Here is a 25,495-nt window from a genome sequence, read left to right as displayed (position 1 = left end):
GAGAAGTGCCGGTACTCTATCTCTCTTTAAATATATTGCAGCAGTGCTAAGGAAGTGCAGGTACTCCGTGCCTGCCCCTCTAAAGCACTGGTGAGCCTGTAGTGTGGAGCAGGAGTAATTTATCAGACCTAAGCGAGGATGTAGGCAGTGCAACGTGAACCACAACTAATCTAATCCGGAAACGTTAGATGTATTATATCCCTGCCACATATACCTCTTTAACCACTCCTGAAAACATGCCATCACCTGGGGGATACTTTTCAGAGACGTATGGCCTTCCCAGGCCTCCCAGATTCGATATGAAGTTCTACAAAAAGTATTCCTATAGGAGGATCCGACTTATGCCGGCCTCTGCACATAAACTCTGTGTAGAGAGCAGAGGAATCAGGATAGCTATCTGGATTCTATGTTTTCGTACATCAGGCTGTCCAGGCTATTCATTCCTTATCCCACCAGCTTCCCTACCCTTGGAGCTGCTGCGCCAGTTAAAGGAAATTAAGGGCATTGTGATACAATGAAATTGGATTGCCTAGGTGTCTAAAGGGGTGAGCTTTCCACTCCCTGGCACAGAATGGTTGAGTTGTTGGAATTCTTAAACCAAAATTATAGTCCACCTGGCACACTGTTGGGACAGGACCTTGGAGGCTGCTGGGTACCCAGGCCCACCCATAGGGTTGTTGGTCGTTTTTGCTGCTCCAGCATTACTGTCCACTTGCTGATGTCCTTTTGAAATGCAAAGTTGCCATCGGACCCATGGTTAGCTCATTCTCCCCCCTTCCTCCCCTGGAACATCATTCAGGTGACCAGGATGGGTCTAATGACCACCTGTGCGATTCACAACTTTCTCATGGGTAATATGATGTGCTTAATTTGAACCAACTGTTGCAGGAGGAGACCATTGTTTGTGGTTTTTGGGGGCCAGCACATATCTATTCTCCACAAACTTTCATCAAGAGCAGGAGAGAGATGAGCACAAAAGGATGCACGAAGGAGGAAGAGAAAGGTAATAAAACAGTGTCAAAGGGAGAAAGCAGAGATGAGAGTCTAAAGGGGGGGGAGGTAAAGGGAGGGTAGTATTTTGTAGTGGGTTAGCGAGGCATGATATTGAATCTGTAGTACGCAGCCTTGGTATTCAGCGCCCTGTCCTTAGATAGCGCCAGCTGTGGGCATCTGATAACAACTTTGGGCCCTAGCACTTCATTTATTTGTTTGTCTACAAATAAAGCACTGGTCCTATGCCGTTATTTGGGGTGAACCTCCCAGGCAGCATTTTCCCAGCAGAAGAGTACCTCTAGATGTGTGTGTGTCACAAGCATCGTGAAAGAGGTCCTCCCTTAAAGTTTTTGTTTTCTGATTGAATTGTCTTTCCAGGACATTCAGGCCCTGCAGACTAAAGGCATATCCATATGCACTCTCTCACGAGCACTCTGTGCATTCTGTCAGCCATTACCTGGTCACACAGTCCGTAACTCTGCCCTATTGTTCCCAGGGTGAAGCAAGTTATCCTGCCCCACCGGGTCGTGTCGGCACTGTCACCTATGAGGACCGACAGAAGCATGCTCATCGAGTACATCTCCTCTCTGCATATTGCATTTCAGTTGGCAGTTAGTTCACAGTCTATAGAATCCCAGTACATTAGTCTTTCGATTTACCCACACTTCTCTTTATTGTAAATATTAAACATTGTTTGTGCTTGTTTAGTTTTGCCCTAGGTATTTTTGTAACAGTACTGGCCTTATTTCTCTTGAAGTAAAGAAAGGGCGAATCTTGGCCTGCCCGCTGCCTCTCAACAGATGGATCCTTTATGGACCGTGTTGCCTGCTATTCTTTCTTGACAATGAACAGCACAAAGGTCCTTCAACCATGCAAAGCCATGGAGTCAAAATATATATATATATATATATCTATACACACACACACAAAGCAACAGCACAAAGGGCCTTCAACCATGCAAAGCCATGGAGTAAGAGTAAAAAAATATATATATATCTCCACAGCAAACGGTCTTCAAAGTGGAGCACTATAGCTGCTGGTGCAAGCGGAAGGGTGAAGACAATCACCCTTATTCAATTAAAAAACAACAAAGAACGCTGCACTCCCCGGAAGTCTCTCCTTGTGATTATCTTTTATTGCTTTAAAACAGCATGAAACCAGACCCCACGATGGTTTTGACTGTCGTCTTTCTCAAGTGGTTCATAGTCTGTATTTGCTTAATTCTCATAATCACAGCTTTTATATACAAAGCATTCTGGGATATATTTGTCCATGCTGATGCATTCTGGGATTCGTAGTTCTCATATATATTTCACCTGGGGCTTGTTGATTTGCTGTGACCTCATAATTTGCATTTTTGTTTTATGTTTTATGCATAAGAACGCACAGTGTCTCTAATGCAAACGTGTTTGGGCTACTCCTCGGTGCATACATCCAACAGATCCTCCCACATTGCCCATTCCCAGCATCTTATCATAAAATCTTTTTTCTACCTATTTTACTTCTGTTTGCCATTCCCTTTTGATAGTCTGAATTTGCGCTAATTTTGCGCCTGAGACTTGTCAGTTCACAAATATGTTACGTTTTTTTCTTTCTAAAATGGTTTTTCAGAAGCATAAGTAGTGCACAATGTAAACCTTCTCAGTCTTAGCCTGTTAAGTGAAGTACCCCACCCCTAATTAAAATGTAGAGGGCGTATGTCTTTCCTTCTTTCCTAAGGATCAGGTCTGCAGAAGGACAATGTAGGCCTTCTCAGCACTGCCTCCTAAAGTGACGCCTCCGCCTTATTTTGGTTAGGTGACTTACGTCTTCCCTCGGTTTCTAAGGATCAAGGCTGCTCTCTGGTTAGTAGCCACTAATCTATTGCCAGGCTAAACAAGCTACATTCACTTATGTATTCCTAAAATATCCCAGGGCAAGGTTCTCGGTGCTGGGATTCTCCAGGAGTTTTGAAATAGTGTAACTTCATGCCCCAAGTAGGCCTTGGGTTAGTGGCTAAAATCATGCTTCTTTCTTTCAGTGTACCTGATCTCGCTTTGAAGTCGTTTAGCTGTACACACAAATACACTTCCTAGTTATTAAGTTGTATTCTGACTTCAAAAATTCAGAGGACTGGGCCAGCGTGAGAAATGCCACTTTGTACCCGCTCTGTTAAAACGAAGGCCTCGATCTTGCAGGTCTTTGTCAAAGTATTTTAAAAATAAGGTATTGGTGTGGCTGCCTGTTTGTGCTCGTTGTTTGGTTCGGTATCGTCGTCATACATGCTCAGATATTGATGGCACATTTCACAGAGCCAGTCCCTTGTAGAGTAACCTTCACTCTTGCTGTTATGCTACAATTGTTTCCTTCTACAAATTTTATAAATATTGTTCCACAATCAAGGTTGATGCATTTTAAGAACTGGTAAGCTGAACCATAAACTCTTGAGTTTTTTTTATAAAAATGACTCAATAAATAACCTCCAAAACCGATAACTGAGAGGTATGGTGAAACTGGTAAATTTGTTTCTAAATGTTGCAAACAAAGAGTGGTTTCTGGGCCCTGTGTTGCTGCGTTGTGTGTGGATTTTGGTAGTACATTGAACAACCATTGAAGTCTCATTTGAGAGCTTCACGAGGGCATGAATGATATGCTTGGAACCTTATTGCCGTGACTGCTTTTTATAGTGAATATTTTGTTTACAATTCAGATCAATATTCCGTAATTTTAAAAGTGATCAGTGCAGTACTCAGGAAAGCTGAAAACTGGATGGGAAGGCAGGAAACCCTAACACAAATTGTCAATACGTGTCCCATCAATTTATGGGGAAAGCAAAGTTTTGGGAAGTTTCCTTTATCATTCTGTCCTGCACTGGGTATCGAGTTCCTATCTTTCATAGAATGCAAGAGGCACGTTGCCAAATGAGACTTGGGAGGGGACCTTGGGGAGCCTGCCAATCCTCCATTGTGAAGATATTTGTTTGTGCAATTCACTCTTATGGGACCTTTTGTCTTGTATTAGTAGTATTTTAAATGTGCTTTCTGATTTTTAACTTAGCTTGGAGTCATGTCTTGGCAAAGGAAGAGTTGGAAACGGGTGCATGCCGTTTGCTCCAAGCTTTGAAACTCACAGAGAAGACATGGGAATCAAGCTTAAGGGTATACTTGATGCAAGCGCATAGATTTATGGTGTTTTGACATGCACTGTTTTCATTGCCTCTTGGCCCTGTGGAGGTTATGTTCTGTGAAGTATTATCTTCTGAAGACTGAAGAAATGTATCTTAGGAGCTTATGTAAAGGTTCAGGGATCCTCTACAATGTGTAAATGTGCCTTATAGGAAATTATTCCAAAGCTATACGCCTTTAACTCTGCCCCTCCCCCCTCTCTTTCTCTCTCAACTTGGTGCTCCTGTCTGTGTCACAGCACTTCTATTGACTTGCACTTTCTTTATGCCTTTTTTCTTGTGGGATTTTCCTCTAAAATGGTTTATGCACTGTGCATATTGTTAGTTCTTGTGTTAGCCAAGACCTTTTGATTTTATGAAACATATGTATATTATACTTGCATATAAAAACTTCTGAGTAAGCTGTCATCATCCACTGGTGTGTTACTCTCATTTGGTTACTCCCACTACAGTGGGTCAGCCCACTTCACCTCTTGGCTAAGTTATCTATGATTAATGGCATTCTGCTCTTTAAGGCCAAAAATATGTTTTGCTTTTAGTCAGTTACTTGTTTTAAGATTAATGAGAGCCAGACGTCGTCTTTAAAAATAAAGTTTTGTAAGAACCGTGTCAAAGCAAGCGTTGACTAAGCCAAGTCTGGCGCCCAACGGCAGACCAGCTACAACTGGTGCATTCGTTTATGTGCAAGGTAGCTTCATCTTATTGGTTCTAAGGGATTGCAAATTATCCCACAGAGCGCCCTCATTAGACTCGGAATACTAAGTGGTGTATATTAAAATGAAAGCATATTTCTAGATAGACACTGGGACTTACGTAAAATTGTTGTAGCAAAAAAAAAAAAAACAGCCGTAAAAGTGACCTGCATTTGATTAGGGTGGATAGTAAATACTGTTTTGACATCAGGTGTTGCATCAGAGGGTGGAGGTATTGGGTGGAAAAGGTACCCAAAAACTTGACACCCTAGTCACTTTCTAAAGAATGGAATTTCAGTCGTGCAGCTGCAGTATCCATGGATGGGAGACGTTTTTTTATGTTTGAAACCTGCAAGTGTCCAGTACAAGCAGTGTTGGAAGCCAGCAGATGTGTACCACAGTCAGTATTTAAAGCCAGCAAATATCTAGCAAAGTTGGTGTTGGAGGCTAGCAACTGTCCAGCACACAGTCATTAGTGGAGGCTAGCAACTATCCAGCATTGTCACTAATGGAGGCTAGTAACTGTCCAGCGTTGTCATTAATGGAGGCTTTGTGGCTTTGTCCAGCGTTGTCACAAATGGAAGCTAGCAACTGTCCAGTGTCATCATTAATGGAGGCTAGTAACTTTCCAGCATTGTCACTGTTTGCGGCTACCAGCTGTTCAGCATTCTCACTAATGGGGGCTAGCAACAGTTGAGCACAATCACTGTTGGAGGCCAGCAACTGCCCAGCGTTATCACTGATAAAGGCAAGCATCTATCCAGCACAGTCACTGTTGGAGGCTAGCAATTGTCAAGTGTTGTCGCTAATGAAGGCAAGCAACTGCCGAGCGTTATGACTGATGAAGGCAAGCAACTGTCCAGCACCGTCCCTGTTGGAGGCTACCAACTGTCCAGCACAGGCACTGTTGGAGGATAGCAACTGTTCAGCACAATTTGTTAAATGAGAAAATGTTCAGCACAGCAAGTGGTGGAAGCCAGTAAATGTCCAGTACAGCTATTGTTGCTCAGGTAGAAGTTGATCTTGCAACGTGGTTTGCTGTGTTTTTATTTTACTAGCCCCCTGCCTTGCCTTGTGGAAGAGCACGGAAAAAACATTTTATGGATCAAAGCTAGAATCTGTTGTAATGCAGCATTCAGCGCCAGAGCCATCTGTCTCCCCCTTAGCGATCCTAATGGGAAAATAAGGTGATTGGGCAACCCCTGCACAATATACGATGGGAACCGTGGGATCTCAGTGTGAAATGCTATATCAATGTTGTCTAATATGCTTTGCCAATAACGATGTAGCTTGGGAAAGTGCCAAAGTAAATGCACCAATGTACCTGTGGCTCCACACCCCCTCCAGCACAAGTCTGACTTACCAGGGCTCCAGGCGTGGATGCGCGCCGGAGTATAATACCAGTAGGAAGCCACCTTGTATGATGTCTCTGCCCCCGCTGCATTATACGCTGTGTGGTGTGTTCTATAGAATATGCTATCCCACTCCTCATCCGTAAATTCCCTCTCAAGTTCTCTCTCCCATCTCAGCTGCCCCTTTGACTTGGGCGGACGCTTCTCCCCCTGCAATAGTCGGTATATTTTGGAGATGACACCCCTATCGTCCTTCTTTAGCAGTATCCATTTCTCGAACGGTGTAAGAGGCCTACCTATTAATGCCCTATTAGCTGGTAGTAGGGCCCAATGCCGGACCTGATAATACATCAGCCTATCCGCCTCCCGCAAGCTGTACATCTCCTTCATCTGGTCAAAGGACAGAACCCCATTTTCATCAAAGAGGCTTCCCACTCTCTTACAGCCCCCTTCGCTCCAGCGCCTCAGTCCCTCTAGATTGAGTCCAGGCTCAAAGTCCGGATTAGCTCCGATGGGGGTCATCGGGGACGGAAAAGACGTCAACTTCGACCGACAAGCCACTGTGTCCCATATTCGCAAGGTCGCTCCCGTAACCGGGGAAGAATAAAGTCCCCCCGCTCTGTGCCGACGTAGGAGCCAGGGCTCCTTCCATATATGGGAGCCCGCCACCGCTTGGTCCATAAAGCACCAATGTTTCTCAGTGAGCAGTCGACTACACTCTAAAAGAAAACGCAGTTGCGTTGCCTGGAAATAACGCAGAAGACACAGAATCGCCAACCCCCCACGGCTCTTAGGGCGATACAAGACCTGTCACGGCAGGCGCACCGGTCGGCCCTCCCAGACAAACCTCAGCACCGCTGATTGAAGAGTGGCTATCGTCCGGGGAGGTGGGGTCAGTGGGAGCGCTTGGAATACATAAATTATACGCGGTAGGATAGTCATCTTAACCGCAGCCACTCTGCCCAGCCAAGACAGCTTGTGTCTCCCGCACGACACCAGGTCCCGCTGCACCTCGCGAACCAGTTTCGTATAATTCAAGCTCGCTGTCTTTGCTGCAGAGGTCGCCAGCTCTACCACCAAGTAAGAAAGACATGAAGTCGACCACTGGAATGGGTATCTAGCTCTCAGGTCTTCCTCGTGATCCGGGTTCACCGATAGGCTCAGAATCTGTGACTTCTGCATGTTCACCTTAAATCCCGAAACCTGGCTAAGCTCATCTAGTATCCCCACCAGCGCGGGAAGCGATGTCATAGGCTCCGCCACTGTAAGCATAACATCGTCTGCATAAAGAGTAATAAGATGATGGTCACCACCAAATTTCACCCCGGAGACCAGAGGACTGTCCCGCAAGCGCTGTGCGAGAGGCTCCATATATAACGCAAATAAAAGGGGGGAGAGCGGGCATCCCTGTCTGGTCCCACGCCCAACTGGGAACGGCAGAGAAAGCACGCCATTAACCCGAACCGCCGCCTTAGAGGATTGGTAGGCGCATCGTATCCAAGACCTAAACCCAGGCCAAAGCGCTTCAGTACCTGAAAAAGTTATGGCCAATGGACCCTGTTGAATGCCTTTTCGGCATCTATAGCTAAAAAGAGCGTTGCCCTACGAGATCGATCTATTTTATCTATCAAATGCAGAAGCCGCTTTGTGTTATTGCCAAATTTCCGGTGCGGGATAAAACCTTTCTGATCCGGATCAATAAGACCCGGCATGTAAGGGTTGAGGTGACACGCAAGAATCCCAGTGAACAGCTTGGCATCAATGTTCAGGAGCGAGATCGGTCTATACGAGGCGCACTCTTTTGGGGCTTTGCCCGACTTATGTATGACAGTAATGGTAGCGTCCAACATACTGGGCGTCAGGGTGCCCGTAGTCTGAAAAGAATTAAAGAGGCGCACAAGCAGCGAAGCGAGTTCCGCGCAGAAGGTCTTGTAGAATAACGCTGTGAACCCATCTGGACCCGGGGACTTTCCTCCCAGCCTTTAGGCACGAAATAGCCGATATAACCTCATCTGCCTTTATCGGCTGATCCAGCAAAGACGCCTCCCTCTCCCCAAGAGGGGTAACTGCTATGTCCCCTAAATAAGATTCCAGAACCGCGTCGTCACGTACATCCGCCGTATACAAGCCCCAGTAGAAGTCTGCGAAAGCCTCTGCAATCTGGTCGCTCTAATAGGCCTCCCGCCTGGTTGTCTAGGGAACCAACGCGAGCGCATGCGGAATGTGTCGCTGTGCAGCAAGTGTCTCCTGTAACCGACAGATATGGCTCCCAGACTTCTCTAGCCCTGACAGGATCGCCAGCCGCTTAGTCGGGCTGTTAAGCCCTCGGACATTCAGACTTAAGCACTTAACTGCCATGAGACTCAGGGAAAAAGTTGCCAAGAGGGGGAGGGGCGCTACGATGTGGCCAAGGGCCAACACAAAAGCTCAGTCGCTTCCAATCACACGGCCACCCCATAGTTAGCCAGTAACACCAGACTCGCAGGGAGGCATACCAACATATAACTATAACGCACAACAGGTGCTCAGAGCAAAAAAGTCCTCTCACACACATCACGAAGAGTAAAGTCACAACGGGGCCGTAGAACCACACCAACTCGTCCACCAAGTCCATCAACTCCGCCGCCCAGGCCTCGCTCAAAGGGTCGCAGGCTTGCAACTAACAGCCGACCGACAACTCCTCGGCTCTCTTCTTCTAGGCACTTGTCCCAGCCGCCACACTGCTAACTGCCAATTGACGTTCTGAGACCTGCTCCGACATAGTAGGGCGTCGGCGACTCCTCTGTCTCTCCTTCCTCCGCCACTGCGGATGGGATCCTGCAGCCGCCTCCATCCCCGAGGCCGAGCCCTGGGCATCCTCCCCCAGACCCAGGATCCGGTTTGCCTCCGTCAACGATTTCACCTGGCGAAGCTGCTCCTCCCAACGGAAGACAAGGCGAAACGGGTGACTCCACGAGTACGACACCGTATGCGCTCGCAAGTGCTCTGTAATAGGTTTAAACTCACGCCGCCGCTGCAGGGTCCGGACCAAGAGGTCCTGAAATAATTGGAGCTGATGACCACGGAAGTGGACCTGCGAGAGGTTGCGCGTTCTCTGCAAGATGCGCTCTTTCAACCCAAAGTTGTGGATACACGCCAAAATATCCGGCGGATGATCCCCAGGACCTCCAGGACGACGCACCTGATGGACTCTGTCCAGGACGATCTCTCGATGGTCCTCCAGATCGAGGACTGAGCGGAACAAAGCCACCACAAAATCACCGATGTCCTCCTTCTCAGCACCGATCGGAACTCCTCTAATGCGGATATGATGCCGATGGGATCGATTCTCCAAGTCCTCCACTGCCAACTGAAGGAGGTCCTGCTGCTCCCTCAAACGAAGGACCTCCTGTTGTAGGTCCGCCGCCTCCTCACCCTGGGCCGTTTCGCCATCTTCAACCTGCGTGATCCGCTCGCCCAGGGAGGTAAGCTCTGCCCGTACCTCCTTCACCTCCTGAGATATGTCCCTCCGGAGTGCCTGTAAGTCACTGCGGAGAGATTCAAATAGGGAGGTAAGAAACCCTTTTGTAACTGGGGTGGCATCATCCTCTGCTGTCTTGCTGTCTCCCCCCGGTTCTCAGGTCCCTTCGTAGACGGCGACTCCCCATGAGCCTCTCCCGGAACTGGACGTCCCCCAGTGAGCATGTCCCTTACTGACCGGTCTCGCTTTGCCTTGGAAGTCGCCATCTCCCTGCCCTCTGACCGCAGGGGCGCAGTTACAACAGCCAATCCCCCTCGAGCCGCCCCATGGGGTCGTGTGTTCCTGTTGCGTGCTCCAGACAGAGTCTGACTGCCCGTCCCGCCGCGGGGAGTCCCACTGTCTTCTCCACACAGCCGTCCAACTTTGCTTTCTGTTGGGCCCTCGCGGGCCGACTGCACCGCCAACTAAAGGCCCAGGCCCACCAGGTGCACACCAGCTCCTCTAGCCTAGCTCCCTGCAGGACAGCTGCCCCTCCGTCCTCTCTGGCCCCTCTCCAGTGGGCCCAGCAGACAGCCAGGTCCACTCCCAGGACCGACCCCAGGTGCAGCGCCGGAGCCTCCGCTCAGGCCCTCCGCTCCAAACGCGCTCGGCCCAGAGCGCCGCCGCACCCCGTAGCCGAGGCGCGAGCCGCCGAACCCCAGGCCCGCGCCTCAGCAAAGCCACGACTCCTCTCCCGTGTCGGCCGCAGGCACAGCTCAGAACGCGCCACAATGCGCGCGCAGCAGTCTAGCCGCGGGCACACCCACTCTCCAAGGCACCCCGGGGTCTCCTCACATCTGGCACCACGACCGTGCCCCGCGGCTCTCCAGATCAGTCCCGAGGCGATTTTAGAGGCCCGAGCGGCAGAGATCAGACCAACGCGTCCGCTCACGCCGCCATCTTGGCCACGCCCCGGAAAATAAATTTTAGAGCCGACATTGACTAGAGTTTCATTGCTAACACTGGAATTTTGCTGTTTGTACCTGCGCAAGATCATGGACCTTTCCCCTTACAAGCAGTCTTCCAGAGCATCATGTAATGTACGTATTTTTTATTGCATTTTTATCTCACACATGCAGTTGAACTCAGTATCTTGGCTGCAGGCAATCCGCAGTCATGCTTCACAGCTGCCCATCATGTGGATAAAATCGCAGTGGTAGAGTATAGTCATCATGCACAAACTCCATGTCACCCACAGGTCTCGCTGTGCAGCATCACCAATGCTGCAGAGAACGTTCGTTTGCAAACTCTGTAGCCATCTGTCGCAAATGGACAGTGTCACCCGATCCATCACCATGAGATACCAATAGAGGCCAACCACCCCATTTTAAGAAATCTCTTCTTTTATTATTTCTCTGTGCAGCAGCAACACATCCCTTTGGATTTCTAAGCGGGGGACTAATTTTTATCACCTGCCAAAGAATATTTTTAGAAATGTCCACAAACCCGAGGTTAATGCAAAATTACCCGTAGCACTGACGCCTCAGCATCTCCGCACCCATAGGTCGCTGAGGCCTTCGTGTACATTGTACAGGAAGGAGAATATTAATAAACAGAAATCCCGCTTTAATCTTAAACGTCCAGAAGTTCCCCAGCCTTTACTGTTGTGCTACCTAAAGAACCTTCAGAAAGTAATCCTATATTTGTGAATTAGGATTATTATTATGACAAGAGTATATTTGTGAATTAGGATTATTATTATGACAAGAGACCTGCAACGGTGCAGACAGGGACAGAGCTGAAAATACATCTGAGTCTTTAAAGACTGGCTGAGATATGATTATGGTTTTATGACAATGAAAACATGCCCCACTTACAAGTTTTTTTATTCTTGTCAGGGGGTAGTGTGTAGTATTAAACGTTTACAGTCTGCGTTATAATGGCCGACGATGAATGAAATAGTTTAATCGCACGGGACCCCGAGCCCTGCCCTATTAGTAATATTTAAAGGTCTGACACTGCTAGTGTGATTGACAGATCATCATAGAGTGATGGGCAGGCTTTAGCGAAATCCATTCTCTTCTTTCTCGTGCCTTAGTTTATCATTCAGATGGGTACTCACTTTTTTTTAAAGTGGACTTTTAGAAATGTCCTTGACAAAATATGCTACTTTAGGGCACCTCCGAGATTTACCACAATTTGCATTGAGTTGCGATCTCTTTCAGATGCACTGTTATTCTGAAGAAATATTTCCTTTGATCTTGCCTGTTATGGGATCTTCCTGTGATGGCAACAGACGTAGGAAAGACCGGAGTGCTGTGGGATGGGGATCACATTAACAAGTTAGAATTAGAGATTGTATTCTTGAAGTATTAGTGTAGATGTCATTTTCAAGGAGTTGGAATTCAGTATTGTTGTTAGTTAGGATTTGCCCCTTTGCTGATCAAAGTAAATTACTGTTTGGCATGTATGTTGACAGTTGTTGCTAAAAACAGATTATCCTTTTTTAGATTGCAAGTTCGCTGTTTGTATTCCATAAAACTCATTTCTTCAACAGCCTGAGGACTTTGCCTCATTCACAGTTTTGGAGGACAATGCACCTGCAGAAGGCATAAACGAAATGGGTAGAATGCTTCAATTAATCTCAGTTACTGGTAATTACTAGAGGCTGCATCCCAGTCTACAGTTGTTTGCCCAAAATGCCACCTCGAGCAGAAACCACCCATATGCAAATCATTCTTGGTCGTGCTCCAAGAGGAACCGTCCAACATTAACTTTTTTGTTACCATTGCTGAAAGGCTCTTGCAGAAGAGTTCTGTGGTTGTCCTCTGATGCTATTTGGCTTATTTTGCGCTTTGTAGATACCTCATATATGCAACATAAATAATACACTTATAATTACTTCAGTATTGGAACTTTCATAGATTCACATGCTTGAATCATTCCTCGTAGTCGAGATGGGAGTTCCTGGTGCAATACAAAAAACCATGCTCAATTGCATATAAAGCTCTAAAAAGTGCTAGGTCTCCAACTTAAAAACACATCACATTAGTTTTGTAAAGAAGGAGCAAACTTAAAAGACAACCAATCAGCTCACACCACCCGCTAGAACTCTACTCTGAGGAGCTGACTTCCCTCAGATTTTCCACCGCACGTCGTGCTAAGGAGTCTCCCTTGAGCTCTGCTCAGTTTTTTCTCTCAGAAATCCTTTCTGAAGAGACCTGGATTATTTTTCTCTTTAGGAATTATTCAACGTGGGTCAACCTGACTACCATGTCAGAGACACCTAGGAAAGGGCTTTTTAGAGTCTGTGCTACTTGCATGAAGAAAAGACTACATGTGGATGACCAGCATAAGGACTGCATATATTGTCTCTATCTTAGCCATAAACCTAGATACTGTTAGGTATGTAGGACCTTTTTCTACTAAAACACTAAAGGACAGAGAAGGTCGCCTTCTACTTTGGCTGCAAAAACTGAAATCCAGAGACAATCCAGTTTCTGATGAGGACAGTGCCTCTTCTTCTGTGTCTGCGGTAAAAACACATGTGAAGAGACAAACTGACGTTTCTTCAGAAGAACTACCCAGAAAAGCTTTAAAACAAAATCTGCTGAAGTGTCCTCAAAAATTTGTAGCCCTTCAAAGAAGATTAAATCTAAAGCTTCAGATTTAAAATAAAAAAAGAAGCCTGTCTCTGAGCCATCAACACCACCATTCAAGGTAAAACATACCTTCAAGAAGCCAATTTCTGCACCGTCGACGGGATCATCATCGACGGTGGCACCATCAACGGCTCATGCCTTAGCGACGACATCCACCGTCGTCACACTGTCTGTCAGTGGCAGTAACCGACTCTTCGTCAACAGTCTGCTCATCCTCGTCGACGGCACACCCTATCTCTTCGCCGTCACAGCACTCTTCTTCGATGAGACTTACCTCGTCGGCGCTGATACTGTCGTCTACACTCCAACCATCAATGACGTCTCAACCGTCGACGCTTCCACCGTCGACTACGTCGATCCATCGACACTCTCCCATCGTTGATGCCTCAGTCGACTATCATTTTGTCCACCACCGTCGGCAGCATCTCATCTCTCATCGACGATGAAGGTTACAACAAAGGTACAGAGACCATGTTCCTTACCTCTGTTCTCGTCGATGGACCAGGCTGCGCAAAGAAGGGTAAAGAAGTACCATCTGATGCCCTCAGTAACATCTCCTAGCAAGGTTTCCAGCCTTTTACCTTTACACCTGTTAGATGAGGATGACTCTGAGGAAGATGGTATTTTTGAAGTGGCCAGCAGCCCTTCCCAGTTACGGGTTAAATGCCAGGAGTATTCAGATGACGATGGTTCATACTACGACCAAAGTTATTATGAGCAACAACACCCGGGGCTGTTAGGTCTCCCCCCCCACACCCCAGTTGGTCTCAGACTTGCAAGCAATGTTGGTGGATTATAAGGAGCATTTTCCGTCAAAGCCTTCATTGGTGCAGCAACCGTATTGGTTGCTGCACCGATTAAGGCTTTGACGGCTATGCCACCAACTCTCCAGTTCCAACAACCACATCTTACACCTCCACCAAGGCCACAGCATTCTACACTTTCTACACCAATGTAGCAAGTCTCTTCTGATGAGGATGCGGAGGAAGGAGAAATACAGACTGGGAATGACGAGTGGGACGATTATATCATACCAGCGCCTGCATCTCCTACGACACCTGTTGTAGAGTCTCCACCCAAAAACATCGGTGGCTTTCATAACCTACTTGAGCAAGCAGCCACACGGATTGATCTTCTGATGCCTGCAACTCAGCAGGATTGCTTCCTCAACGATTTTAAGGAGCCCCACAGAAAGATGGTCAGGGCTATACCAATTATAGATCATGTTTGGACCCAGGGCTTGAAGATAATGCAGAATCTTGCAACGGTCCCTGCAGTGCTGCCAAGGCTGGACAAAAAATATAAGCCCACTGATGATGCTCCTGCTTGCCTCTTAGGCCACTCGAAGCCGGACTCTGTAATTTCACAAGCTACCAAACGTCACTCCAGAAACCCCTCCACACAATTGACAGCACCGCCAGATAAAGAGGGGAGATGCTTAGATAACATCGGCAAGCAATTTATCTCAATGTCTGCTATTGTGGTAAGGGCGTCTAATTCCCTTGCTATACTTGGTAGATATGATCGGCAGCTCTGGTCAGATATGTCTCAATCCTTAGAAGAGCTTTTGGAGGGTGCCAAAACGGAAGCAAAAAATAGTCCTCATGGAGGGCCAACGATCTTCCACAGAGATCATTGATTGTGCGCTTGATATCACAGCAATGAGCTTTGGACTACTCGCTGGGTCAGCTGTCTTGAGGCGTCAGGGTTGGCGCAAAGCCGCTAACTTTACCCCGAGGTTCAGACAAAGATTTTAGATCTTCCCTATGACAGAGAGGCGCTTTTTGGGAAGCACGTTGATGATGCTCTTCAGACTATAAAGTCGGATACGGAGACTGCAAGATCATTGGGCACTCTACAGTACAGAAAAGTGCCCTTTTGAGGAGGCAGAGGTCAGCCTTCCTTTCACGGAGGATACCAGCACTATAAGTATCCATCCTACTCCTCCACATTGCCAACCTTCTAGGCCACAATATCAACTGAGACAACCGCCTACCACGGCTTACACCAGGCCCTACCACAAGAACAAGTCAGGGTGACAATCTAAAGAGTGCACGTAGGCAGTGACTGCCTTCCACCAGTTTCTCCTCACTCCCCTCCTACAATTTTTAATGGGATCTTAAAAAATCATATCCAACGCTAGCTGCAAATAACGAAGGACAAGTGGGTGCTGGATGTAATTCGATTTGGGCACTTGTTGGAATTCATTCAGATTCCTCCACTAATGCCTCTATCCCAGACCCGACAAAAACATCTTTGTCTGCTCTGCTTAGAGGTAGCGACCATGCTAAAGAAAGGGGCCATAGAGGCCGTTCCATATTCCCAAAGAGGAAAGGGTTTCTACTCCCGCTTCTTTCTCATTCTGAAGAAATCTTGCTTTTGGAGGCCAATCCTGGACTTGCGGGAGCTGAACAAGTACCTCAAGAAACAGACATTTCGGCTGGTCACTCTGCAAGACGTCCTCCAGCTTCTAAACAGAGCAGACTTTCTGGCGTCTCTAGACCTTCAAGATGCGTACTTCCATATTTCCATTCATCCACTGCACAGGAAGTACCTGAGATTTGTGGTCAACGGCAAACACTTCCAGTTTAAAGTCTTTCCCCTTTGGGCTACGTTCAGCACCACAAGTCTTCACCAAATTTTTGGCCCCATTTTCAGCCTACCTATGGAGAAAGAAGCACCAGGTTTTTCCTTATCTAGACGACTGGCTAGTGAAAGCTCCAGATGTCCAGTCAGCACGGAAGTCGGTCAGGGCGAGTCTTCGCCTTTTCAAGGACTTAGGCTTTACTCTAAACATGGAAAAGTCGTTCCTTCGACTTGGTTAGCCTTCCTAGGGGCTATATTAGACAGGCAACAGGCCAAAGCCTATCCAACGATGGACAGACAAACCAAGTTACTCTCCCTAGCGAAACGATTCCAAAGAAAAAGGTGTCTTTCAGTTCATCAGTACAACTTTTTAATAGGCATGATGTTGTCATGCATAAGCCTCATTCCCTACGGTCGGCTGCACATGCGTCCAATTCAAGAGGAGCTGGACAAACAATGGACACAGGCGCAAGGATCCTTCGAGGACACGGTCCTCATAACACCGCACATGGTCGACTCTCTCGATTGGTGGACAATTCCCGAAAACATTTCAAAAAGTCAAACGTTCTTGCCACAGATTCCTCCAATGATCGTGACGACAGACGCTGCACTCACCGGATGGGGTGCATGCCTTCAAGACCTTCGGGTCAACGGCAAATGGCCCCCTTCTCGCCATCTTTTTCACATAAACATTCTAGAGATGAGTGGTCTATTATGCCTTGCAAGCCTTCCTTCCGAGGATTTGAGGGTCAACAGTGCTTGTCAGAACAGACAATACCACCACAATGCACTACCTCAACAAGCAAGGAGGAACGCGTTCCCACCTGCTCTCTCGAGAGGCGCAGACCATCTGGAAATAGTGCATTCACCGCTCAGTCCACATAACAGCGGAACATGTCCCAGGCCTACAGAATACCATCGCGGATTCGTTAAGCAGGTTGGCAACATCCCTTCACGAATGAGAATTAGACCAGCAGACATTAGATGGACTATTCGACCAATGGGGAAAACCGAATCTGGATCTATTTGCTTCCTCCCAGTACGCCAAATGCCAATATTATGCAAGTGGGCATCACCAACAGGGCTCATGGGGTGATGCATTTTCGATCGCATGGTCAGGGATCTATGCATACGCCTTTCCTCCGATCCCTCTTCTCGCAAGGGTGGTCAGGAAGATGAAGTCAGAACACTGCCAGCTGATCCTTAAAGCTCCAGCGTGGCCGCGTCAACCTTGATACACGAAATTACTTCTCCTGTCTGCTTGTCCACCCATCAGGATCAGATCAGTTCCGGAGCTGCTTACCATCAACCGGGGACAAGTAAGGCATCCAGATCACAAGTCTCTGAGTTTGTGTGCATGACTCCTGAATTCAACTAATTCGGCCATTTAGACCTACCAGCTGAGTGCAGGGAAGTGCTAGCTAAAGCACGGGCAGCCAGCACCATTAAATCATACCTGCTAAAGTGAAAGCGATTTTGTTTGTGGTGTGAAACCCAGAATGTGCACCCTCTCTCCGCTTCGGAGACAGTGTTGCCGTACTTCTTGCAGCTGGCACGTTCTGGACTTAACCATTCGTCAATTAGAGTCCATTTGGCAGCTATTTCCCGGTACAGAAGGATACCAGGTAAACCGTCCTCGTGTTCTCTGAGATTAGTCAAGCAATTCTTGAAAGGTCTCTTCAGATCCTTTCCTCCAGTAAAACTTCCACCTCCAGCATGGCAACTTAACATCGTCCTTGGCCAGCTCATGAAGGAGCCCTTTGAGCCTATCCACAGGGCAGACATCAAGTACCTCACTTGGAAGGTGGCTCTCCTTCTTGCCCTTACTTCGGCACGAAGAGTTAGCGAAATTCAAGCTTCCACTATACAAGAATCTTTTTTGCAGTACAAAAAAGATAGTGATTCTACGCACCAATCCCAAACTCATTCCTAAGGTGCCTCTAGAATTCCATATCAATGAACCAGTGGTGTTAAAATCTTTTTTTCCCGAACCCTCAAACTAATGCAGAGAGGACCCTACATTCACTCGATCTGTATAAAATTCTATCTGGACAGAACAAAGTCATTCCGAAAGTCGAATCAGTTATTCATAACTTTCAGTGCCGCTAGGAAGGGACACGGTGTAAAGAAACAGACTATTTACCGATGGATTAAAGACGCAATCCTCTTCTGCCATCAGAAGGCAGGTAGACCATTGCAAACAAATGTAAGAGCGCATTCTACCAGAGCTATATCTGTATCCTGTGCGCTGTTCGCAGGTGTGTCGATTCTAGACATCTGTCGGGCTGCGACATGGAGGACAACTCACACCTTCACGCATCACTACCTCTTGGACACAGTCACTTCGGCATGCAGCTGTTCCACTGAAGGTAAGCTAAATGTTTCCTTCCCTCCATCCGCTTATTCTGTATTATTCCACATTTTCTTTAAAAGTAATTCTTTTTTACTCCTCAGGCTGTAGATCGTAAAGAAAGTTTATGTGCATATTGTCATGCCGGTTCGCATTTCAGAGTGCTATGTTACTATATGCATGTTGAAAATGTGTTATTCACTACTTACTATTATGATTTAAGCATGTGAATCTATGAAAGTTCCAATACTGGAGTAAGGCATCAGTTACTTACCTGTAACTGTAGTTCTCCAGTATTGGAAACTTTCATAGATTCACATGCAATCCATCCACCTCCCCTGGGGAGCTCGCCTTCATTTCCTCAGTACTAGCTGTTTTGCTACACTTGTGCTTGGAAAATCTGAGGGAAGTCAGCTCCTCACAGAAGGGTTCTAGAGGGTGGTGTGAGCTGATTGTTTGGCTTTTAAGTTTAGTTCTTTTTTACAAAACAACTGTGATGGGTTTCTAGGTTAGAGGCCTAGTACTTTTTAAAGCTTTATATGCAATTGAGCATGTTTTTTTGTATTGCCCCGGGGACTCCCATCTCGACGGCTGGGAATGATTCAAGCATGTGAATCTATGAAAGTGTCCAATAATGGAGAACTACAGTTACAGGTAAGTAACTTATTCCATCCACACTAAGTAGCCAGAAAAGCAACTTGAATAATTTTAAATGTCTGTCTTTAAATCTGCCTCCCTTTTCTTATTTATTTTAATCATTAGGTGCTTTATAAGTACAATGTTTACTAGAGCAAGAGAGCACTTTACCTAGATTGTAGAGCATGACACACCTGGAGAGGCAGAGACATTCGGTTCAGGATAAGTAACAAAAAGGAATACAAATTCAATATTTACCAAGTACATACAAGGCTGCGAAAGATGCAACCAAGGTGATATATGCACATCATAAAGGAGCTGAGACTGTCAAGATTAATATCTACCGACACATTCAGGGAAATCATTGGTCACAGAGAGCTGAGGAGAGAGGGTGAAATTAAGGAGAGGAGGCAGAGAGACAGAAACTTTCCTGATATTCAACTTTGATCATTATTACTGCAATATGTTATTCTATGTTGTATTGAATAGAAAAATAGACCCAGCGTTTTTGTTCATTTTCTGTTACATTGAGCTAAATCCTCCTTATTGTCATGTCGTGTAGCCCTTACGGCCCATGCTGGGCACCTCGAAAGTGAGGGAGGTGAAAGAAGGGTACAGAGAGTAATGGACGGCTGCCCCCTAGTTCCCGTCCAATGACAGCACTACAAGAACTAGGAGAATAAGGGGGCGGGCAGGGAGAGAGGGAGTGTGTGAGGGATGGGTGATCTATGTCATGCCGTGTAGACTGCATCAGCTTGATGGCATTGTTAAGTTACAACTGTCGACTCAAGAAAGCGTCATTTGTGGCCTCTGTGTTGTGCACAGACCGCTGAGGGTTTCTCTTATTCTGGCGGGCTAAGACCTCATTGTTACTGTTCTGTGGTCGCCAATTTGGTCACGAGACTGTTCATGATTTCTTGGGAAAGCGTTTTTGCAAACGAACATGGACCCCAAAAATAAAGATTTATGTCGGGGACATAAACGTCAGCTCCTTAAGAAAAGTAATAACAGACTGAGACATTTGGAGTAGTTCTGCCAAAGAAATATCTCTCTAAATCTGATTTTTGAAGGGAAAGCTTTGCACCACCGTGTAGCAAGAGTCTCTTTCATGTAATGGTACTGTTATAGTTGCCCGCACTCGGAGGTTTTTATCATTGTGCATGACCCATCTATACAGGGAGTGCAGAATTATTAGGCAAGTTGTATTTTTGAGGATTAATTTTATTATTGAACAACAACCATGTTCTCAATGAACCCAAAAAACTCATTAATATCAAAGCTGAATATTTTTGAAAGTAGTTTTTAGTTTGTTTTTAGTTTTAGCTATGTTAGGGGGATATCTGTGTGTGCAGGTGACTATTACTGTGCATAATTATTAGGCAACTTAACAAAAAAAAATATATACCCATTTCAATTATTTATTATTATCAGTGAAACCAATATAACATCTCAACATTCACAAATATACATTTCTGACATTCAAAAACAAAACAAAAACAAAAACAAATCAGTGACCAATAGAGCCACCTTTCTTTGCAAGGACACTCAAAAGCCTGCCATCCATGGATTCTGTCAGTGTTTTGATCTGTTCACCATCAACATTGCGTGCAGCAGCAACCACAGCCTCCCAGACACTGTTCAGAGAGGTGTACTGTTTTCCCTCCTTGTAAATCTCACATTTGATGATGGACCACAGGTTCTCAATGGGGTTCAGATCAGGTGAACAAGGAGGCCATGTCATTAGATTTCCTTCTTTTATACCCTTTCTTGCCAGCCACGCTGTGGAGTACTTGGACGCGTGTGATGGAGCATTGTCCTGCATGAAAATCATGTTTTTCTTGAAGGATGCAGACTTCTTCCTGTACCACTGCTTGAAGAAGGTGTCTTCCAGGAACTGGCAGTAGGACTGGGAGTGGAGCTTGACTCCATCCTCAACCCGAAAAGGCCCCCCAAGCTCATCTTTGATGATACCAGCCCAAACCAGTACTCCACCTCCACCTTGCTGGCGTCTGAGTCGGACTGGAGCTCTCTGCCCTTTACCAATCCAGCCACGGGCCCATCCATCTGGCCCATCAAGACTCACTCTCATTTCTTCAGTCCATAAAACCTTAGAAAAATCAGTCTTGAGATATTTCTTGGCCCAGTCTTGACGTTTCAGCTTGTGTGTCTTGTTCAGTGGTGGTCGTCTTTCAGCCTTTCTTACCTTGGCCATGTCTCTGAGTATTGCACACCTTGTGCTTTTGGGCACTCCAGTGATGTTGCAGCTCTGAAATATGGCCAAACTGGTGGCAAGTGGCATCGTGGCAGCTGCACGCTTGACTTTTCTCAGTTCATGGGCAGTTATTTTGCGCCTTGGTTTTTCCACACGCTTCTTGCGACCCTGTTGACTATTTTGAATGAAACGCTTGATTGTTCGATGATCACGCTTCAGAAGCTTTGCAATTTTAAGAGTGCTGCATCCCTCTGCAAGATATCTCACTATTTTTGACTTTTCTGAGCCTGTCAAGTCCTTCTTTTGACCCATTTTGCCAAAGGAAAGGAAGTTGCCTAATAATTATGCACACCTGATATAGGGTGTTGATGTCATTAGACCACACCCCTTCTCATTACAGAGATGCACATCACCTAATATGCTTAATTGGTAGTAGGCTTTCGAGCCTATATAGCTTGGAGTAAGACAACATGCATAAAGAGGATGATGTGGTCAAAATACTCATTTGCCTAATAATTCTGCACTCCCTGTAGACCTAAATAAATAAATACAGTTCTTTAGCTCTGTGGAAGTTGAGAGGTTGTGTATGATTTGCTGGCATGTGAGTGCCCCTAGCAATGTGCATGCAGGTGGATAGGCATGGTCTGCAGATGTGGGTAACTACCTTTCTGAGTTATCCTCTTGGCTTAGGTATCCACCTCTAGCCGCCATCCGCCTCTGAGCATTGTTTATTAGACGTTCAGTGGACTTGGTTAGCTCAAAGGGAGTTGAAAAGGGGTCTTTGAATTTGGAACTTCTTTATTGGCTCTTTGGGAAAGTTCTCTGGTCAAAGTTTCATGAAAGGAAGATTGATTCTCACGTCCACCTATTGAACTTTGATGGCGAAGCCGTGAACCACCATGGATTGAGCAGAATGTGCTGTAAATGTTTAAATGAAATACATTACTCCCATGAAAAGGCAGGACAAGAGTCTAGAGGCCATCGAATAAGACGCCAGTTTAAGTGAATGGTTCCCTCTTGAGTTGGAGAGCATAGGTCTCTGTAAAGGAAGGCATCTCTTAAGGGTGAAGCGAATGGGGAGATTCAGGTGCAATAATATAAGGATAATGTGCACTGTGGGTTGTTAGTGTCGACACATCCCATAATGTCTACCTTTTCTTGCCTGCTAGTGCAAGTGTAAATGCTCAAATTGCGGGAACTCTGCTAAAGGAGTTTACAAGCTGCATCTATGGAAACCACTGTTGATACCCGAGGCAGTGCTGCATTACTCGGGTGTGTACTTATCCTACACAACAGCAGCATTCCTGCTAGGCACAGCGAGGGTGGGTGGGGGCTGAAAGCGCATCATAGGTTAAGACTAAAGTTTAACTGATTTTAGTCGAAATTTGCAGTTTATGTTCACAAAATGGCACCTGTAGTTCTGTATCTGCCAACGCTCCCTTCATTTGTTAATATTCGCTGATAGGCAGTGGGCCATCTTCCTGACTTCTTAATTGGTGTGTGAAACCACTTAAACTACTACAGACTATTTGGAAAAATGTAGCCCATGCATGTAGTACAAAGTTAATTACTAAGTTGCTCCCATTTGCTTTGGTTCTGTGCACTCAAAGGATTAGCAGCCCCTATGTCGCATAGCGCTGATGCTGATCTTCACGTGCACTTTAAGCAAATATTTACTTTCATCTCCATTGATCTATCTGATGTAAATAGAAGAAAAAGGAGAAAGCTGATTTTTGCTTTCAAGGGCACCCTTCTAGAAAAACTCAGCAACCTACCATCAACATCCCTAACACCACTTTGAAGAATTGCGTAGAATGCTGAACTCCTCTGAAAACTGCCAGCATTTAAATACACCTAAAAACGTATAGAAAAAAAGGATGCCATATGAAAACTAGAAGAAATGGAACTGATCAGCATGCCAGGAGGACCTTGCCCTTCTGAAAATATTCCACTCCAGCTTTTATTCCATCATCACAACAGTTAGAAAGCCACCAACTGCAAGATCATCATCAAGTAATTACCTGATTAGCCATCTTTAAAGCCTTGAAACAGTGTGCCAACCCCATCCTGCCATCAGCCTACAAATCCAGGACTATCAACCTCTCCTTTACTGAGAAAAGCAACAACATCTGATCTAACATCACAGATTCATCTTTGTCAACTACACCACCAGCTACACCAAACCTCCACACCACCAACTGGTCATCCTTCAACACGGTCTTCCACACAGACCTCTCCAACATTCTGAACTCACTCACAGTCTGCTCCTACAAAGATGATATGATTCTCTCCACATCATCAAATCTCTGCAGGGAGAAGCTGCTATACTCCTCCTTCACATTGTCAGTGCCTTATTAACTCAGGACACCTTCCTTAAATGGACAGACCCTCCCAGTGCTGGAAATCCCTTACACTGGATCCAGCTGACCCTGCCAGCGTCCATCCCATAACCCACCTTTCATTTGTTGGAAAAAGTCAACAACACCCTCATCGTTAACAAAAATGGCCCTTTCCTCCTGTTAGTATAATCAATCATCCAGCATTGATTCACACTCTGAAAACATGCATGACCTTGACAGGCACCCATCCTACAGTGGTTGCATCCCATCTCACCAACTGAGGGCAACTTATTCAGATGGGTACTACCAGGCACTGTTGTTCGCCAGCTAGGTTTGCACCTTAGAAACACCAAAACATATATAACTTAAACAATTTTATTTTTTATTTTTTTATTGTGTGGTGGATAAGTAGGTGTGTTTATCTGTCAGATTATAAACTACTATATTCAGGAAGAGTCTGTATCATTGTCCACGTTTTACAAAGTGATCAGATGACATTTGAACAATGCCATGCTTTAGAACTTGATGGGTCCTAGGGTACTTTGTGGTTGGATGCAGCCAATGTACTTGCGCTGACAGGTTCTTTTTCATTCTATAATTAGAAATGTTATTTGCATGGGAGTGTACAAGCTAAAACCTGCCTGTAGATTTTGTTCATCTGTTGGATAAGACGTAAGCAAAGGATTTTTGATTGGTCAATTGTGCCTTCTTGATGAGACACTTTAATGTGAAGGGCTGTTGCACTTGTTTTATGACCCGATGTCTCCATGAAACCCAATAACCTATTCCGAAATACTGAGCTTTATTTACAATTAAGAACGTTTGAATGTAAAATATAAAACGAATACATAAAGTACATTTCTCTTTCAGGTTTTTATACTCCTCATTCATAGATGTAGGAAATTCTGCCCCACCCCCAAAAAATGGCCATTCCCCCCTTTGCCCAGAGAAATTTTACTTACCTCTTTCTCCCCACTGCCCCTTCAACATTTTACCTATGTTCACTTTAACATATTTATCATGCTTCAAAGGATGTTTTCCTCCACCGCCTGTTCTCAGCCCTCCTTGCCTCCCTCGTTTTCTATGTCATGTTGATATACACCGACTTCAAAATGCTGGAATGTTTGTAATATATGATATACAGGCTTTCTTTTCCTTCTTTATTTAAAAGCATTTGTAGGCGTCTTCAATTTAAAAACCTTATTAGGACACTATGAGGAATGTAATTAATTTGAATTATTTAGGTCGTTTTGTGATCCTAGGCAATTGGACAGATTGTGATCAGATCTATTTCTACATACATTGCATAGCATACTGCACCCATGTTTGCAAATCAGTTGTTGTGCAAATTGAACATCCTGGTTTGTGAAAAGGGATTCATACATCATTCCAGAGACTGTAGAACTTACCCTCTTACCAGCAATACCTGGGACACTGAGGTCCATGGTTGGGTTAGATGTGTCCCAAAGTGAGAAGTCCTGCTAGGTAGTTTCAAAATAGAGAAGTAAAATCTGGCTGCATAGCTAGATTTGTCAAGTAACTAAGGTGGTCCAACAATCAGGAGGACATTTTGGGGGTGGAAATTGTGTTTTCCTTGCCTACTCTTCTGGCTGAGTTTTTACACTCCAGCCTGATTAATCCTATGGCCATCACCACAACAACTGGAGTGAGTTAACTTTTTTCTGTTATGCAGGAATCAGCCGAGAGTTAGTTCAAGGAAGGGTCCTAGGAAGAGTCCTCTTACTTCTGCTACCTATTCTGTGCGCAGCTAGGCCAGTTGGGCCAGTACAAATGTGGAGGAGCTGCCCAGATGTAAACCAGATAAGGATGCCATTTCCCTGGGAGACTTATTACATGCTTACTTGGTGCATCATGTGCAAGCTATTGTAAGTGCTTGAAATATAATATGTTGGTTCCTCCTGTGGAGTATTGCCAGCTCAGGCCTACTCACCAATTCTGGCCAAAGAATTATGTTCAATCAGAAAGTGAAGGAGCAATAAAGACGCTTGACACATTTGCTCTGTGTTGAGATACAGAGGTCAAAAGTCAGTCTTCTTACAATAAATTTTCC

At 45.7% G+C, this 25,495-nt stretch overlaps 1 protein-coding gene across 5 annotated transcripts in view; it reads left to right on the top strand.

Annotated features, from left to right (window-relative positions):
* HIC2 (HIC ZBTB transcriptional repressor 2) overlaps nucleotides 1-25,495 on the top strand; it is a 262,898-nt gene that overhangs the window by 110,914 nt on the left and 126,489 nt on the right. Inside the window, exon 1 of one of the 5 annotated variants that reach the window (XM_069215221.1) lies at nucleotides 4,046-4,130. The exons of the other annotated variants lie outside the window; for them this stretch is intronic. The gene's annotated coding sequence lies outside the window, so the exon portion shown is untranslated. Of the gene's footprint in view, nucleotides 1-4,045; nucleotides 4,131-25,495 lie in introns of those variants that run through there. 5 annotated transcript variants of the gene reach the window in all.

The sequence above is a fragment of the Pleurodeles waltl genome, chromosome 11 (assembly GCF_031143425.1).
Source record: "Pleurodeles waltl isolate 20211129_DDA chromosome 11, aPleWal1.hap1.20221129, whole genome shotgun sequence".
Taxonomy (NCBI): domain Eukaryota; kingdom Metazoa; phylum Chordata; class Amphibia; order Caudata; family Salamandridae; genus Pleurodeles; species Pleurodeles waltl.
The sequence above is the reverse complement of the archived record's forward strand: the minus strand, read 5'-3'. Positions and strand labels throughout refer to the sequence as shown.